The sequence below is a fragment of the Pristiophorus japonicus genome, chromosome 5 (assembly GCF_044704955.1).
Source record: "Pristiophorus japonicus isolate sPriJap1 chromosome 5, sPriJap1.hap1, whole genome shotgun sequence".
In the NCBI taxonomy this organism is placed as follows: Eukaryota; Metazoa; Chordata; class Chondrichthyes; family Pristiophoridae; genus Pristiophorus; species Pristiophorus japonicus.
Genome location: NC_091981.1, coordinates 121,937,384 through 121,952,857, shown reverse-complemented (window position 1 = coordinate 121,952,857; position 15,474 = coordinate 121,937,384). Strand labels below are relative to the sequence as shown.

Sequence of the window (15,474 nt, the reverse complement as noted above, 5' to 3'; positions counted from 1 at the left end):
CCCCGGAATGAGTGATCATAGCATGATTGAGTTTCAAATTCAGATGGAGGGTGAGAAAGTTGGATCTCTAACCAGCGTACTAAGCTTAAATAAAGGAGACTTTGAAGGTATGAGGGCAGAATTGGCGAAAGTGGACTGGGAAAACAGATTGAAGCGTGCGACGGTTGATGAACAGTGGTGTACATTTAAAGTGATATTTTACAACTCTCAAGAAAAATGTATTCCAGTAAGGAGGAAAGGGTGCAAGAGAAAAGGAAGCCATCCATAGCTAACTAAAGAAATAAAGGACAGTATCTGTTATGTCTTGAATAAAGAATCTGACCAGATACTGTAAACTTAAAGTAATGTGTGACCGTAGTCCTTTATTACATGTCTCCAGAGTGCCTCTCCAGCCTGTGAGGCCTCCTTATGTACAGGTGCTCCCAAGGGATTGTGGGATCCCTTGGGACTCCAGGGGATGAGGCCTCTGGTGGTTAAACAAGGTATTTACAGGTTTACATATGTAACAACAGTCGCCCCCCCCCCCCCCAAAGTCAATAGTGTAACTATTTACAATGTGAGTCGATCTGCGGCCTTCCTTTCCCTGGTTGATCATCTCGGTGCAAATGCTGGTTTTGGTGAGTCATTTGTTGAGCCCTCGCTGGGCTGCTGCACAGCTGGCCTTGCAGGGCTGTTGGGTGTGGTGAGTCATGCTGGACTGCTGCAGGTGATGGGTTCTGCTTCGTGGTCAACCGCTGGGTCGGTTGCCACATGTGTGTGTGTTGGGGGGTTGAAAAAGGTAGAGTCAATTGTGGGTTGTTCTGGATAGTCCGTGAATCTGAGTTTGGTTTGATCCAAGTGTTTTCTGCAGGTGAGTCCATTTGAAAGTTTGACCAGAAACACCCTACTCCCTTCTTTGGCCACAACAGTGCCGGGAAGCCACTTGGGACCTTGTCCATAGTTCAACACAAATACAGGATCATTAATCTCGATTTCATGTGACACATTTGTGCGATCATGATATGTATTCTGTTGAAGCCGCCTGCTCTCTACCTGTTCATGTAGATCAGGGTGGACTAACTTGCCTTTTCATGAGCAGTTCAGCGGGGGGAACCCCAGTGAGCAAGTGGGATCTTGTGCGGTAACTAAGCAGGACTCGGGATAGGCGAGTCTGCAATGAGCCTTCAGTTACCCTCTTCAAGCTCTGCTTGATTGTTTGCACTGCTCGCTCTGCCTGACCATTGGACACTAGTTTAAACGGGGCAGATATGACATGTTTGATCCCATTGTGGGTCATGAACACTTTGAACTCAGCACTGTTGAAGCACGGCCCATTGTCACTCACAAGGACATCAGGCAGGCCGTGCATGGCAAACATGGCCCGCAGGCTTTCAATGGTGGCAGCGGACGTGCTTGCCAACATTATCACACATTCAATCCATTTGGAGTACGCATCTACAACCACAAGGAACATTTTTCCCAAGAATGGGCCTGCATAGTCGACATGGATCCTGGACCACGGTTTGGAGGGCCAGGACCATTAACTTCGTGGCGCCTCCCTGGGTGCATTGCTTAACTGTGAACATGTGTTACATTTGTGCACGCAGGACTCTAAGTCTGCATCGATACCGGGCCACAACACTTGGGATCTGGCTATTGCTTTCATCATTACAATGCCTAGGTGGGTACTGTGGAGGTCACTAATGAAAGTGTTCCTGCCCTTTTTTGGCACAACTACCCGATTACCCCATAGGAGGCAGTCTGCCTGTATGGACATTTCATCTCTGTGCCGCTGGTACAGCTTTATTTTTTCCTGCATCTCTAACGGACACTAGACCAACTCCCGTGGAGCACACACTTTTTTACTAAGGACAGTAAGGGATCCTGGCTCGTCCAGGTTCTAATCTGTCGGGTGGTAATAGGTGATTGCTCACTCTCGAATGCTTCCATTACCATAACTAAATCTGCGGGCTGTGCCATCTCCACCTCTGTGGTGGGCAATGGCAGCCTACTGAGAGAATCGGCACAGTTTTCTGTACCTGGCCTGTGGCGCATGGCGTAGTTGTATGCAGACAACTTGAGCGCCCATCTCTGGATGCGGGCCGATGCATTCGTATTTATCCCTCTACTTTCAGAAAAGAGGGATGTAAGTGGCTTATGGTCGGTTTCCAATTCAAATTTGAGCCCGAACAGATATTGATGCATTTTCTTTACCCCATAAACACACGCTAACGCTTCTTTCTCAATCATGCTGTAAGACCTCTCAACCTTAGACAGACTGCTGGATGCATAAGCAACCAGTTGCAATTTCCCAGATTTATTAGCTTGTTGCAATACACACCCGACACCGTATGGCGACGCATCACGTGCTAGTACCAAACACTTACATGGATCATGCAACATAAGCAATTTGTTTGATCATAACAGTTTTCTAGCTTTTACAAAGGCATTTTCTTGGCTTTTACCCCATACCCATTCGTCTCCTTTACACAGTAAGGTGTGCAGTGGTTCTAACAGTGTGCTAAGACCCGCTAAGAAGTTAACAAAGTAGTTCAGGAGTCCTAGAAACCACCGCAGCTCCGTCACGTTCTGTGATCTCGGTGCGTTCTTGATTGCCTCCGTCTTCAAATCAGTGGGCCTGATGCTGTCCGCCGTGATTCTTCTCCCCAGGATACTCCACTTCAGGCACCAGGAAAACACACTTTGAGCATTTTAACCTGAGTCCCACATGATTAAGCCGACTACCAACCTCCTCCAGGTTCTGCAGGAGCTCGACGGTGTCCCGACCTGTAACCAAGATGTCGTCCTGGAAGACTACGAAGCGCGGGACCAACTTCAGCAAGCTTTCCATGTTGCTCTGGAATATTGCCGTGGCTGATCGAATCCCAAACGGACATCTGTTGTAAATGAAGAGACCTTTATGCGTGTTGATGCAGGTGAGGCCCTTCGATGATTCCTCCAGCTCCTGCGTCATGTAGGCCGAGGTCAAGACCAGCTCCCTGAACATTTTTCCTCCCGCCAGCGTCGCAAATAGGTCATCTGCCTTTGGTAGTGGGCATTGATCCTGCAGGGAGAAACGGTTGATAGTTACTTTGTAATCACCACAGATTCTGACGGTGCCGTCTTCCTTGAGGACTGGAACAATCGGACTGGCCCACTCGTTGAATTCGATCGGTGAAATGATGCCCCCTTGTTGCAGCCGGTCCAGCTCGATCTCCACCCTCTCACTCATCAGGTACGGGAGCGCTCTCGCCTTGTGATGGATAGGCCGTGCCCCCGGAATCAAGTGGATCTGCACTTTTGCTCCTTGGAACGTCCTGATGCCCGGTTCGAACAGCAAGGGGAACTTGTTTAGGACCTGGGCGCATGAAGTGTCATCGACGGACGAGAGCGCTTGGACGTCGTCCCAGTCCCAGTGTATCTTTTCCAGCCAGCTCCTGCTGAACAGCGTGGGACCATCGCCCGTTACCACCCAGAGTGGTAAATTGTGCACCGCTCCATCGTAGGAGACCTTTACGGTAGCACTGCTGATTACGGGAATCAGTTCCTTTGTGTACGTTCTCAGTTTAGTACGAATGGGAGTCAGGACTGGCTTTGAGGCCTTGCTGCACCACAATTTATCGAAAGTCTTTTTGCTCATTATGGACTGACTCACGTCCATGTCCAGCTCCATTGACACCAGGAGTCCATTTAATTCAACCTTCAGCATTATCGGGGAACACTTTGTGGTAAATGTGTGCATCCCATATACCTCTGCCTCCTCAGTGTGAGGCTCTATGGATCTGTCCTCCTCTGCAACATGGTAGTTTGCAGGATTATCAAGGTTTTCAGCTCGCCTGCACATACATTGGAGGTGTCCCATTGTTCCACTGCTCTTGCAAATGTATCTTTTGAAGCAGCATGAATGAAAATGATCACCTCCACAGCGCCAACAAGGTGTTAATGGCCTTGCATTCGCCACCCTTGATGGTGGACTTTGAGACATCTGCAGACGTGCAGCTGCAGGCATGTGAGTCCTGTCCTGTATTATGATTCAAATACATTACTTTGTTCACAGTACTTGCAGCAGCACTCATGTGCTGAGAGATTTGTTTGGTATTGTCACTGGTGGTGATGAACGCCTGGGCTATTGCTATGGCTTTACTCAAGGTTGGGTTCTCTACAGTCAAAAGTTTGCGAAGTATTACTTCATGGCCAATGCCAAGTACAAAGAAGTCCCTGAGCATGTGCTCCAAGTGTCCTTCAAATTTGCAATGTCTTGCAAGGCTCCTTAGCTCAGCGACATAGCTCACCACTTCCTGCCTTCAGACCACTTGTATGTGTAGAACCGGTACCTCGCCAGCAGAACGCTTTCCATCAGATTTAGATGCTCCCAGACCAGTGTGCACAAATCATCGTACGACTTCTCTGTGGGTTTCTCTGGAGCGAGAAGATTTTTCATGAGGCCATACGTTGGTGCCCCACAAACAGTGAGGAGGATCGCCATTCGTTTGGCAGCGTTCGCTTCTCCTTCCAGCTCGTTGCCCACTAAGTATTGGTTGAGTCGCTCCACGAAGGTTTCCCCATCATCTCCGTCTGAAAATTTCTCCAGGTTGCCCATGGTTCTCTGCATTTTTGCGGTGGGGTTCATCATCTGTATCTCATCGCCAGTTGTTATGCCTTGAATAAAGAATCTGACCAGATACTGTAAGCTTAACGTAATGTGTGACCGTAGTCCTTTATTACCGGTCGCCAGATTATGGGATCCCTTGGGACTCCAGGGGATGAGCCCTTTGGTGGTTAAACAAGGTATTTACAGGTTTACATATGTAACAGTATCCGATTAAAAACAAGGGCATACAAAATGGCCAAAGCTAGTGGGAGGACAGAAGATTGGGAAGCTTTGAACAGCCAGCAAAGAATGACTAAAAAAATGATTCAGAAATGGAAGATAGACTATGAAAGTAAACTAGCACAAAATATAAAAATAGATAGTAAGAGCTTCTATAAAAATTTAAAAAGTGGCTAAAGTAAATGTTGGTCCCTTAAAGGACTAGACCGGGGAATTAGTAATGGGAAACATGGAGATGGCAGAAACTCGAAACAAGTATTTTGTATCAGTTTTTACAGTGGAGGACACTAACAATATTCCAACAGTGGATAGTCAAGGGGCTGTAGACGGGGAGGGGGGGGCGGGGGCGGGAGGAACTTAACACAATCACAATCACTAAGGAGGCGGTGCTCAGTAAGATAATGGGACTAAAGGCAGATAAATTCTCTGGACCTGATGGCTTGCATCCTAGGGTCTTAAGAGAAGTAACAGCAGGGACTGTGGATGCATTGGTTGTAATTTACCAAAATTCGCTGGATTCTGGGGAGATCCCAGCAGATTGGAAAACTGCAAATGTAACGCCCCTGTTCAAAAAAGGAGGCACACAAAAAGCAGGAAACTATAGACCAGTTAGCCTAACATCTGTGGAAAATGTTGGAGTCCATTATTAAAGAAGCAGTAACAGGACATTTGGAAAAGCAAAATTTGGTCAGACAAAGTCAGCATGGATTTATGAAAGGGAAGTCATGTTTGACAAATTTGCTGGAATTCTTTGAGGATGTAACGAACAGGGTGGATAAAGAGGAACCAGTGGATGTGGTGTATTTGGACTTCCAGAAGGCATTTGACAAGGTGCCACACAAAAGATTATTGCACGATAAAAGTTCACGGAGTTGGGGGAAATTTTTTAGCATGGATAGAAGATTCGCTGACCAACAGAAAAGAGAGAATTGGGATAAATGGTTCATTCTCTGGTTGGCAATCAGTAACGAGTGGGGTGTCGCAGGGATCAGTGCTGAGACCCCAACTATTTACAATCTATATTAACGACGTTGAAGAGGGGACTGAGTGTAACATAGCCAAGTTTTCTGATGATACAAAGATGGGAGGAAGGGTAATGTGTGAGGAGGACCGAAAGAGGCTGCAGGATGATAGAGACGGGCTAAGTGAGTGGGCAAGAATTTGGCAGATGGAGTATAATGTTGGAAAATGTGAGGTCATGCACTTTGGCAGAAAAAAATCAAAGAGCAAGTTATTATTTAAATGAAGAAAGATTGCAAAGTGCTGCAGTACAGCCGGACCTGGGGGTAATTGTGCATGAAACACAAAAGGATACTATGCAGGTACAGCAAGTGATCAGGAAGGCGAATGGAATCTTGGCCTTTATTGCAAAGGGGATGGAGTATAAAAGCAGCGAAGTCTTGTTATAGCTGTATAAGGTATTGGTGAGGCCATACCTGGAATACTGCATGCAGTTTTGGTTTCCATAGTTGTGAAAGGAAATACTTGCTGTGGAGGCAGTTCAGAGAAGTTTCATGAGGTTGATCCCGGGGATGAGTGGGTTGACTTATGAGGAAAGGTTGAGTAGGTTGGACCTCTACTCATTGGAATTCAGAAGAGAGGTGATCTTATAGAAACGTACAAGATTATGAGGGGGATGGACAAGGTGGATGCGGAGAGGATGTTTCCACTGGTGGGGGAGACTAGAACTAGAGGGCATGATCTTAGGATAAGGGGCCGCCCATTTAAAACAGAGATGAAGAGAAATTTTTCTTCTCTCAGAGGGTTGTGAATCTGTGGAATTCATTGCCTCAGAGAGCCATGGAAGCTGGGACATTAAATAAATTTAAGACAGAAATAGACAGTTTCTTAAACGATAAGGGGATAAGGGGTTATCGGCAGTGGGCAGGGAAGTGGAACTGAGTCCATGATCAGATCAGCCATGATCTTATTGAATGGCGGAGCAGGCTCGATGGGCCTTATGGCCTACTCCTGCCCCTATTTCTTATGTTCTTATGTTCTTATCTCTGTAATCTTCTCCAGCTCTACAATCTTCCAAGATCTCTGTGCTCCACCAATTCTGGCTTCTTCAACGTCCCTGATTTTAATTGCTCCACCATTGGTGGTTGTGCCGTCAACTACTTAGGTCCTAAGATCTGGAATTCCCTCCCTAAACCTCTCCCCTCTCTATCTCTCTTTCCTCCTTTAAGATGCTCCTTAAAACCTACTTCTTTGACCAAACTTTTTGTCATCTGCCCTAATATCTCCTTATATGATCGGTATCAATTTTATTCTTGCTAACCCTCCTGTGAAGCGCTTTGGGACGTTTTACTGCATTAAAGGTGCTATTGTTATATCTTCAGTACAACTCACAAACACACACAGCCTTGAAGATGGCAGAACATTCCGGAACTCTAGTCAGGTGACCTGTTCCCTTTTTATTTGTACACAGCACTGGCTGCAGTGCCACAGTAGTCTACAGGTGGAATTATATATATTACACTTCTCCCTCCTTAATGAAGAAGTTATTATAACAAAATAATCATCATACATAACTTTCATGGTTATAGATAAGAAAAGATATGGACTTATTTTGACATATTTACAAATCAAGCTTAACCAAGTGTTTTCTGTTTCAAAAAGGTACCTTCACTCTCGAACAGAACCTTCCAAACATGGTGTCAAATTTAAACTCATTCGAGGCTGATCCTGAGGAAAGTTTTCCTGCAAGGATGCCCTTGAATTCCATTTGAACTCTTTCTCTTTTACTCTACTCTATCAAAGTAACTGCGTGCAAAACTCTTGGTTAAACACATTCCCAGGTGCTGGTCATGGAGTTCTCCGAATAAACTGGACCTGAATTTATTTGGTATAACCACTCCTGCACCCCACCTGATACAATATTTATCGACTGATAATTCACTCCTACGAATGAAGAATGGATAAATATCTTTGTCTGTTACCTGGTTTGGCCAGCCATTTGCAATATAGTCATAAACCTTTGTTAGAACTGGGTCACGTTTGGTTGTTCTACCAATCTCTTCAGCTGTGACTGGCAGTTCATGAATGTGTGAAAAATAGAACAGTTCTTCCCTGTCGGGTGTAACTTGAGATGGGGAAGGCAATCTAGACATAGCATTAGCATTACTGTGATCAGCTGATCATCTATGTTCAATATCATATGTATATGCTGACAAAATCAAAGCCCATCTCTGCATTCGGGCTGCAGCTAATGTTGCAACTGGGGACTTTGAATGGAGGATTGCTGTCAGGGGCTTATGGTGTGTAATGCTGATAAACGTATGACCATACAAGTATTTGTGGAACTTCTTGACCCCAAAAATTAATGCCAAAGCTTCCCTTTCAATTTGCGCATAATTACGCTCACCGGCACTGAGAGTGGTGAAGCAAAAGCAATTAGTCTCCCCTCCCCTAGTTCATGAGAGATTACTGCCCCAACTCCATATGGAGAGGCATCACAGGCTAGCTTGATCTCCTTAGCTACGTCATAGTGAACTAACATGGTGCTCTCTACCAATTTGCTTTTACACTCCTTGAATGTTGTATGGCATTCTTCTGACCATTTCCAATGGACCTGTTTTTTCAATAGTTCATTCAGTGGATGTAATACTGTAGCCAAATTTGATAGGAACTTCCCATTCAACGTTCAAAAGACCCAAAAATGATCAAAGTTTAGTAACATTCTTGGGAGTTGGTGCATTTCTGATTGCATCCAACTTTCCCTTGGTTGGATGTAAACCATCTTTGTCTACTCTGTACCCTAAGTACTCCACTGAGTTTTGAAATAACTCACATTTGCGAGCAGACACTCGTACTCTGTGCTTCTCTAGCCATTTGAGGACTTCATTCAATATGTTATTATGAATTTGCCTATTTGGTGCTGAAATTAGTATGTCATCTAAATAACATACTACCCCTTCAATACCTTGAAAAATCTGGTTCATCACCCTTTGAAATATGGCACGGACAGAAGACACTCCAAATGGTAGCCTATAAAATTGATATAGGCCTAGATGAGTATTTATAGTCAAACATGACTTGGACTCCTCAGCTAGTTCAAGCTGTAAGTAGGCATTCGTAAGATACAACTTTTAGAAGATCTGTCCACCTGTCAGTGTCATGCACAAATCTTCTACATTTGGCAATGTATTGGGGACATTACCCTCTGGAACCTGGTTTACGGTTACTTTATAATCACCACACAATCTTACCTTACCATCGGACTTAGATACAACAACAATGGGTGTAGCCCACTTACATAGATCTAATCGATCTATCTTAGAATAATGTTCTCAGTCTCTAATTTTTTAAGTTCTTGCTCAACTTTCTCCTTGAGTGCATATGGTATGGGACATGGCTTGTGGTAAACCGATCCAGCATTCTTCTGTACTCTGACAATCACCTTGAAGCCTTGGATCGGACTGCCCATTTCGCAGAACACCTTTGGATAATTCTTGATGACATCATCCTTTGATGCAAATCTCGTTTCAACACGAAAAATCTCACTCCAATCCAACTTCAGTGATCCTAACCAATTTCTTGCCATTACTAATAGAGGCAAGCTCTGAAATTGATCCTTGTATTGCACCAGTATGGTGATACGATCTACCACAGGAATGTTCTCTCCTGAGTAGCCTCGCAGCTCTATCTTGGATTTCTCGAATGGGAAATCAATTTGCCGAGGTATAACACTCACGGATACACCAGTGTCGATTTCCATGGGTATCTTGGTTCCTGCATTATCGATGTGGATTATGATACTTTTCGAATCGCTGTTAGTTAACCTCGTGCTCCTGATGATGTGTAGCTCTAAAACCTCCTCGTCCTGCTGTTTTTCTTCCATGCTATGTCGTCTCTGGGGATTTCTACTTATAGCTTTGAAAGCTGGTTTACCCTTCAGTCAGTATGCCTTCGCAAGATGCCCAGTTTTCCTGCAGATAAAACACTCTGCCTTCACATATGGACAACTTTGAGCAATGTGTTGTCCCAGGCACTGAGAGCAGGACTTCAATGCTCTGTTTCCATTGCCTGTTTATAAGACCTTGGGGCTCAACTGCCTTTTACTTTTAACCTGCAGGTGATTCACCTCGGTTGTCTGATGACTGGAAATAGTATGACATTCTCAGGAATATTGGTCGGCCATGTTCATTGATATACCTGTCTGACACACTAAATCAAAAATCAAGTTGTCAATAACTTTCTTCTGATCGCATCATTTTTCATCCCACAAACAAAGTGGTCACGCAATGCCCGGTTCTGAAAGTTTCTGAAATTACAGTGAATAGATAACTTTTTTAATGCTACAATGTACTCACTGATATTTTCTTCGGTTAACTGATCTCGTATTCTGAAACGATAACGTTCAGCAATTTCTAGGGGCTCAGGATTGTATTGCTGAATCTGCTTAAGAGTTGTGTCCTTTGGCTTGACAGGCGCAAGCAAATGTTTCAGGGTTTCATACACATTGGGCCCTGCTTCAGTTAAGAAAATCGCCCATTGTCTTTCCAACACCACCCCATTATGGTTTTCATCATTGGGGATTTCAATGATATTATTTGAGGTGAAAAACTTTTCTAGTCGCTCCATATACGCTCCGAAACTTTCACCGTCACATTGAAACTCCCCCAAACGCCCTATTCTTCCCATAGGCATGGCCATCTGGACTCTGGCAGTTCAAACAAGTAATTTACCTTGGATTTGTAGCTGTTAATAAAAACAGAGAAGCGCTCAAAGTCTCTCTGTTGGTTGGCTGAATCCTCCATCAACAAAAATTGCAGCTTTTTTTTTACGATTATCCCAATCTCATTGCCATTGTTATATCTTCAGTACAACTCACAACCTTCAAGATGGCAGAACACTCTGGAACTCTAGTCAGGTGACCTGTTCCCTCCTTATTTGTACAGCACTGGCTGCAGTTCCACAGTAGTCCATAGGTGGGGCTATATATATTACAGCTATATAAATGTAAGTTGCTGTTGATATTGGATTCCCCCCCGCCCGCCCCCACGCCCCGCCACCCCCGCCTCCCCACCCTCAAGTCACTGAGTAAATATTGGGGCCTGTGTTACTTGATCCTGTACGAACAGGTAACCATTAAATGAAAGTACTATCAAACATATTTCTTGGAGAAGTATATTCCTACAGTCTGAAAAGTATATTTTTTTGCAAAATAGTCACTAAAGTGGTCTGAATTAAGTCAACTTTAAGTCCTTTGGAATAGATCAGAACTTGCTCACTGTTGGTTTGGAATTCAGCTCACCACTTACTATGGACAAGTGAGACTCTGAGGTTTGTGGTACTTTCGGGGCCTGTCAGATTAATACTAAAGTATTCCCAGTCTCGGCAGCTGATGATTTCATACAGAAAAAAATGCTGGAGGCATCACTCTTATTCTTTCTTGCACTGAACACCAGCCTTATTTCTGTCTTGGAGAAATTCACTTTTAAGCACAACTGAAGCAATTTTTCATGACAGACATTTCATTTGAATTTATAAATTGCTCGATAAAATGCAATAACTATCCACCATGTTGCCTATTTTATATTGAAACTGTCAATTTAAAAGAGTTCCTGCCAAAGGCAAAATGGAATTCTCAGTTGCTTTTTGGAATTTGTTTTGTTACACTAGTATAACACATTCATTCAATAAATACTAATACTGATCTGAAAATGAAAGGGACAATTACTGACAAACCCTTTCAGTCCAATGACATGTACTTACTGCACACTGAAGGCTACATTTCAAATGATTTTGCCCCTGTAAAAGATACATTTCTCTGCAATAACAAATAGGTTTTGCTCCAACTAAGCACCATTTTACCATTTATAACCTTTACAATTTTGTTACATAAAATATTGACTCAAATACGTGTCAATCTAGTATCTCATCTGGTGAAAAGTGGGACTTTCCAAATATTTTATAACGAAAGATATTTGGTACATTACCGTGAAGGTAAAAGTTGATAGGATGAAGCCTCAAATTCCAACTTTTCTGAAAATCACAATAAAAGATTGCTTTTATTTTATTAGATGTAGAAAAATCCTTGTTCTCAATTAAATACTCTTTTAAACTCTATTCCAATAATCCCTTGGCCGTCCTCCAATCTGCCACCCTCTATAAACTTAAGCTCATCTAAACCTCTGCTGCCCGTATCCTAACTTACAGCAAGTCATCACCCCTGTGCTCGATGACTTACATTGGCTCCCGGTCTAGCAACTTGTTGATGTTAAAATTCTCATCCTCATTTAAATCTTTCCATGGCCTCACTCCTTCCTATCTCGGTAACTTCCTCCAGCCCTACAACCCTCCGAGAACTCTGCATTCCTCCAAGCCTGGCTTCTTCTGCATCACCCACTTTCTTTGCCCTACCATTGATGGCCATGCCTTCAGCTGTCTAGGCCCTAAGCTCTAGAATTTCTTCACTAAACCTCTCTATCTCTCTCTCTCTCTCCTTTAACAGGCTCCTTAAAACCTACATCTTTGACCAAGCATTTGGTCACCTGTCCTAATGTCTCCTTCTTTGGCTTGGTGTCAATTTCTGTCATTATGATCCTGTGATGCGCCTTGGGACATTTTACTACATTTGTTGAAGGCGCTATATAAATGCAAGTTGTTGTTATGTTAAACTCAAGAAGCACAAAAGCAATTCCGTGTCTTGGCATTGCAGTCAGTGCCAGAGTTAACATCACTTTGTGCTAAATTAGTAATTTTTGTTACACATAGAGTGATTGGCCTGGGGCAAAGTTGGGTGATGTACAGATCTACGCTGACCAGAAAGTCATTTGTAATTCCAGTTTTCAGACAAAATTTTACGTGAAAATATTAATCAGACGCAAATGCTGGGAATTTCCTGAGGATTTTCCGGTCAGCAGAAACCCCAGGTACATCCTGTAAACAGGCCTCTGCTGGTATTCTGTGTACGTTACAGTGGCCAATCGGGAGAACCCTGAGAAAACTCCTGACAAAAATGTTTTTTGTATAAATTTGAGTTCTTAGCCTAAAATTGTTATTGATTAAAGCTAAATTTTCAGTTAAAGAGGGAGTTTTACTCAATGCGTAACATCAGCTTGCATTTATACAGGTCCTTCACAGTAGAAAATAGATATATTTTTTTCATTGGATGTGGGCGTCACTGGAATGGCCAGCATTTATTGCCCATCCCTAATTGTCCTTGAGAAGGTGGTGGTGAGGCTTGCTAGGCCATTTCAGAGGACAGTTAAGAGTCAACCACATTGCTGTGGGTCTGAAGTCACATATATCCAAAGGCACTTTCACAGAGGAGAAACAGACAAGAAGCAATGGTAAAAGCTTTAGCAGAGATGATTTGAAGGTTGGTTGTAAGTTGGCAGTTCTTAAAAGTGGGGATAAAAGTAGCATGATGAGGAATTCAGAGTGAGAGAGTTTAGGTAAGTGGGCAAGGCTTAGACAGCTGAAGACCCGCTAACAAGATTTGGAGCAGCAGCCAACGTGAATTTACAACAACAATTATTTACATTTATATAGCGCCGTCAATGTAGAAAAAGTGTCACATTTAGAAGAGTTTTTGTGTGATCACTATAATGTAATAGTGAAACGTGCATTCATGCTGCACATTCATAACTACACAGCGATGAGTCAAATCTAAACTTCTTGCCTATAGGTCACTTTGAAAACATTAGGAGGGTGAAATTGGTCTTCAGAGATAGCACAAAACAAGTGATTGTAAATTGGCTATTGCCCATTTGAAGTCAATGGAATAAAAAATAGGGCAGGGATTAAAACGGACTGCTGATTCCCTATTTGCCAGTTGGCACTATCGTCGAAGACCAATTTTACCCCGAGGATTTGCTCAACTTGTTTTGATTTTGCTTTACATTTCACTCTTTATAGAATCATAGAATGGTTACAACATGTAAGAAGGACATTCAGCCCATCGAGCCCATGCCTTTTTAAGTTTTATTTTGTACTGTTTTCCTTACTGTTCCTATATTGACTTTTTCAATGGAAAAAAAAGGACAATATTACAGTGCTAGAAAGAGACATTGGCCTAGAAATTCAGATAATTTGTGCCTTCTGTTAGCGCCCATGTGGTTAAGTATGAAAACCTGCAAAAAAAGTAAGTTAGAGTTGTTATTTTTCAATTTGTTTTCAGCGATTCAATACATAATGGTCATGTAAATGTTGTTTGAGTGTTTTTTGTTCTGTGTCCAGTTTTTGTCTCCTCACATGGTGAGTGATATTGAGCCCTCAAATCCTCCACCAAGCTCATGGTCTACAGGGCTGTAGTAATACCCGCCCTCCTGTATGGATCAGAGGCATGGACGATGTACAGAAAACACCTCAAGTCGCTGGAGATATATCACCAACGATATCTCCACAAGATCCCTGCAAATTCCCTGGGAGGACAGACGCATCAACATCAGTGTCCTCGTCCAGGCTAACATCCCCAGCATTGAAGCACTGACCACACTCGATCAGCTTCGCTGGGCAGGCCACACAGTTCGCATGCCAGACACGAGGCTCCCTAAGCAATTGCTCTATGCGGAGCTCCTTCACGGCAAATAAGCCTAAGGTGGGCAACGGAAACGTTACAAGGACACCCTCAAAGCCTCTCTGGTAAAGTGCAACATCACCACTGACACCTGGGAGTCCCTAGCCGAAGACCGCTCTAAGTGGAGAAAGTGCATCTGGAAGGGCATTGGACTCTTTGAATCTCAATGCCGCGAGCGTGAAGAGGTTAGGCGCAGGCAGCGGAAGGAGTGTGCGGCAAATCAGTCCCACCCCCCCTTCCCCCGACGAATGTCTGTCCCACCTGTGACAAGGTCTGTGGCTCCCGCATTGAACTGTTCAGCCACCAAAGGACTCACTTTAGGAGTGGAACCAAGTCTTCCTCGATTCCAAGAGACTGCCTACAATGATGATGATATTGAGGATTTGGAAAGAGTGCAGAGGTGGGCCACGAGATTAATTCCTAGTTTAAAGCATCTCAGTTATCAAGATAGGCTCATTATCATCATTCATCATAGGCAGACCCTCGAAATGAGGATGACTTGCTTTCATGCCAAAAAGCCATGAGTTCACAGGTGTTTCAATGAAGAACCTAATATTCTAGGTCCCGAACTAAATCTTGAAAGGTGGAAGATGCCTGTGCGTGGATCTTTTTAATGTGTGATGGCCGTTGCACACCAGCCGCCACACGGGCTTGATAGAGCTAGGTCTTGGTCCAGTGGGAAGGATTAACCAAGACAACTGGAGACCTGATCTGCTGCACGGACCTAGCGTGCACACATATCGCAGTGTGGGCTGCCCCTGGGCCCTCACCTCCTCTTGGCCCCGAACTTACATCTCTCCTGGGCCCCGATCACGTCCCTCTACGAACTCTTGCCACTCCTCGAACCCAACCTCGCCTGCTCCTTTGCGCCAGCCTCGCTGCTCCAACTGTACCTGCCCACACTCCAATCAGTGACCTGGATTTGGGTGATGTCAAATCGAGTTGTCCTCTTCACAGCCATCGTTCTCCTGCAGCAGCATGTGCTGCTCCCTGCAGTGGCATGCCACCGCACGTTGCTCCCTCTAATGGCCCCAGCCTGCTGATGGTCTTGCAGGCCGGGACCACGCTGATTTCCGGGTTGGGCCGCCACACGTTGCTCCCTCTAATGGCTCCGGCTTGCTGATGGTCTTGCAGA

At 44.1% G+C, this 15,474-nt stretch overlaps 1 protein-coding gene across 15 annotated transcripts in view; it reads right to left on the bottom strand.

Annotated features, from left to right (window-relative positions):
• The window catches only part of LOC139264436 (zinc finger protein 385D-like), a 1,282,821-nt gene that overhangs the window by 1,030,320 nt on the left and 237,027 nt on the right, over positions 1–15,474 (bottom strand). For 3 of the 15 annotated variants that reach the window (XM_070880898.1, XM_070880904.1, XM_070880900.1), the window contains exon 3: positions 11,755–11,800. The exons of the other annotated variants lie outside the window; for them this stretch is intronic. The gene's annotated coding sequence lies outside the window, so the exon portion shown is untranslated. The remainder of the gene's footprint in view (positions 1–11,754; positions 11,801–15,474) is intronic. 15 annotated transcript variants of the gene reach the window in all.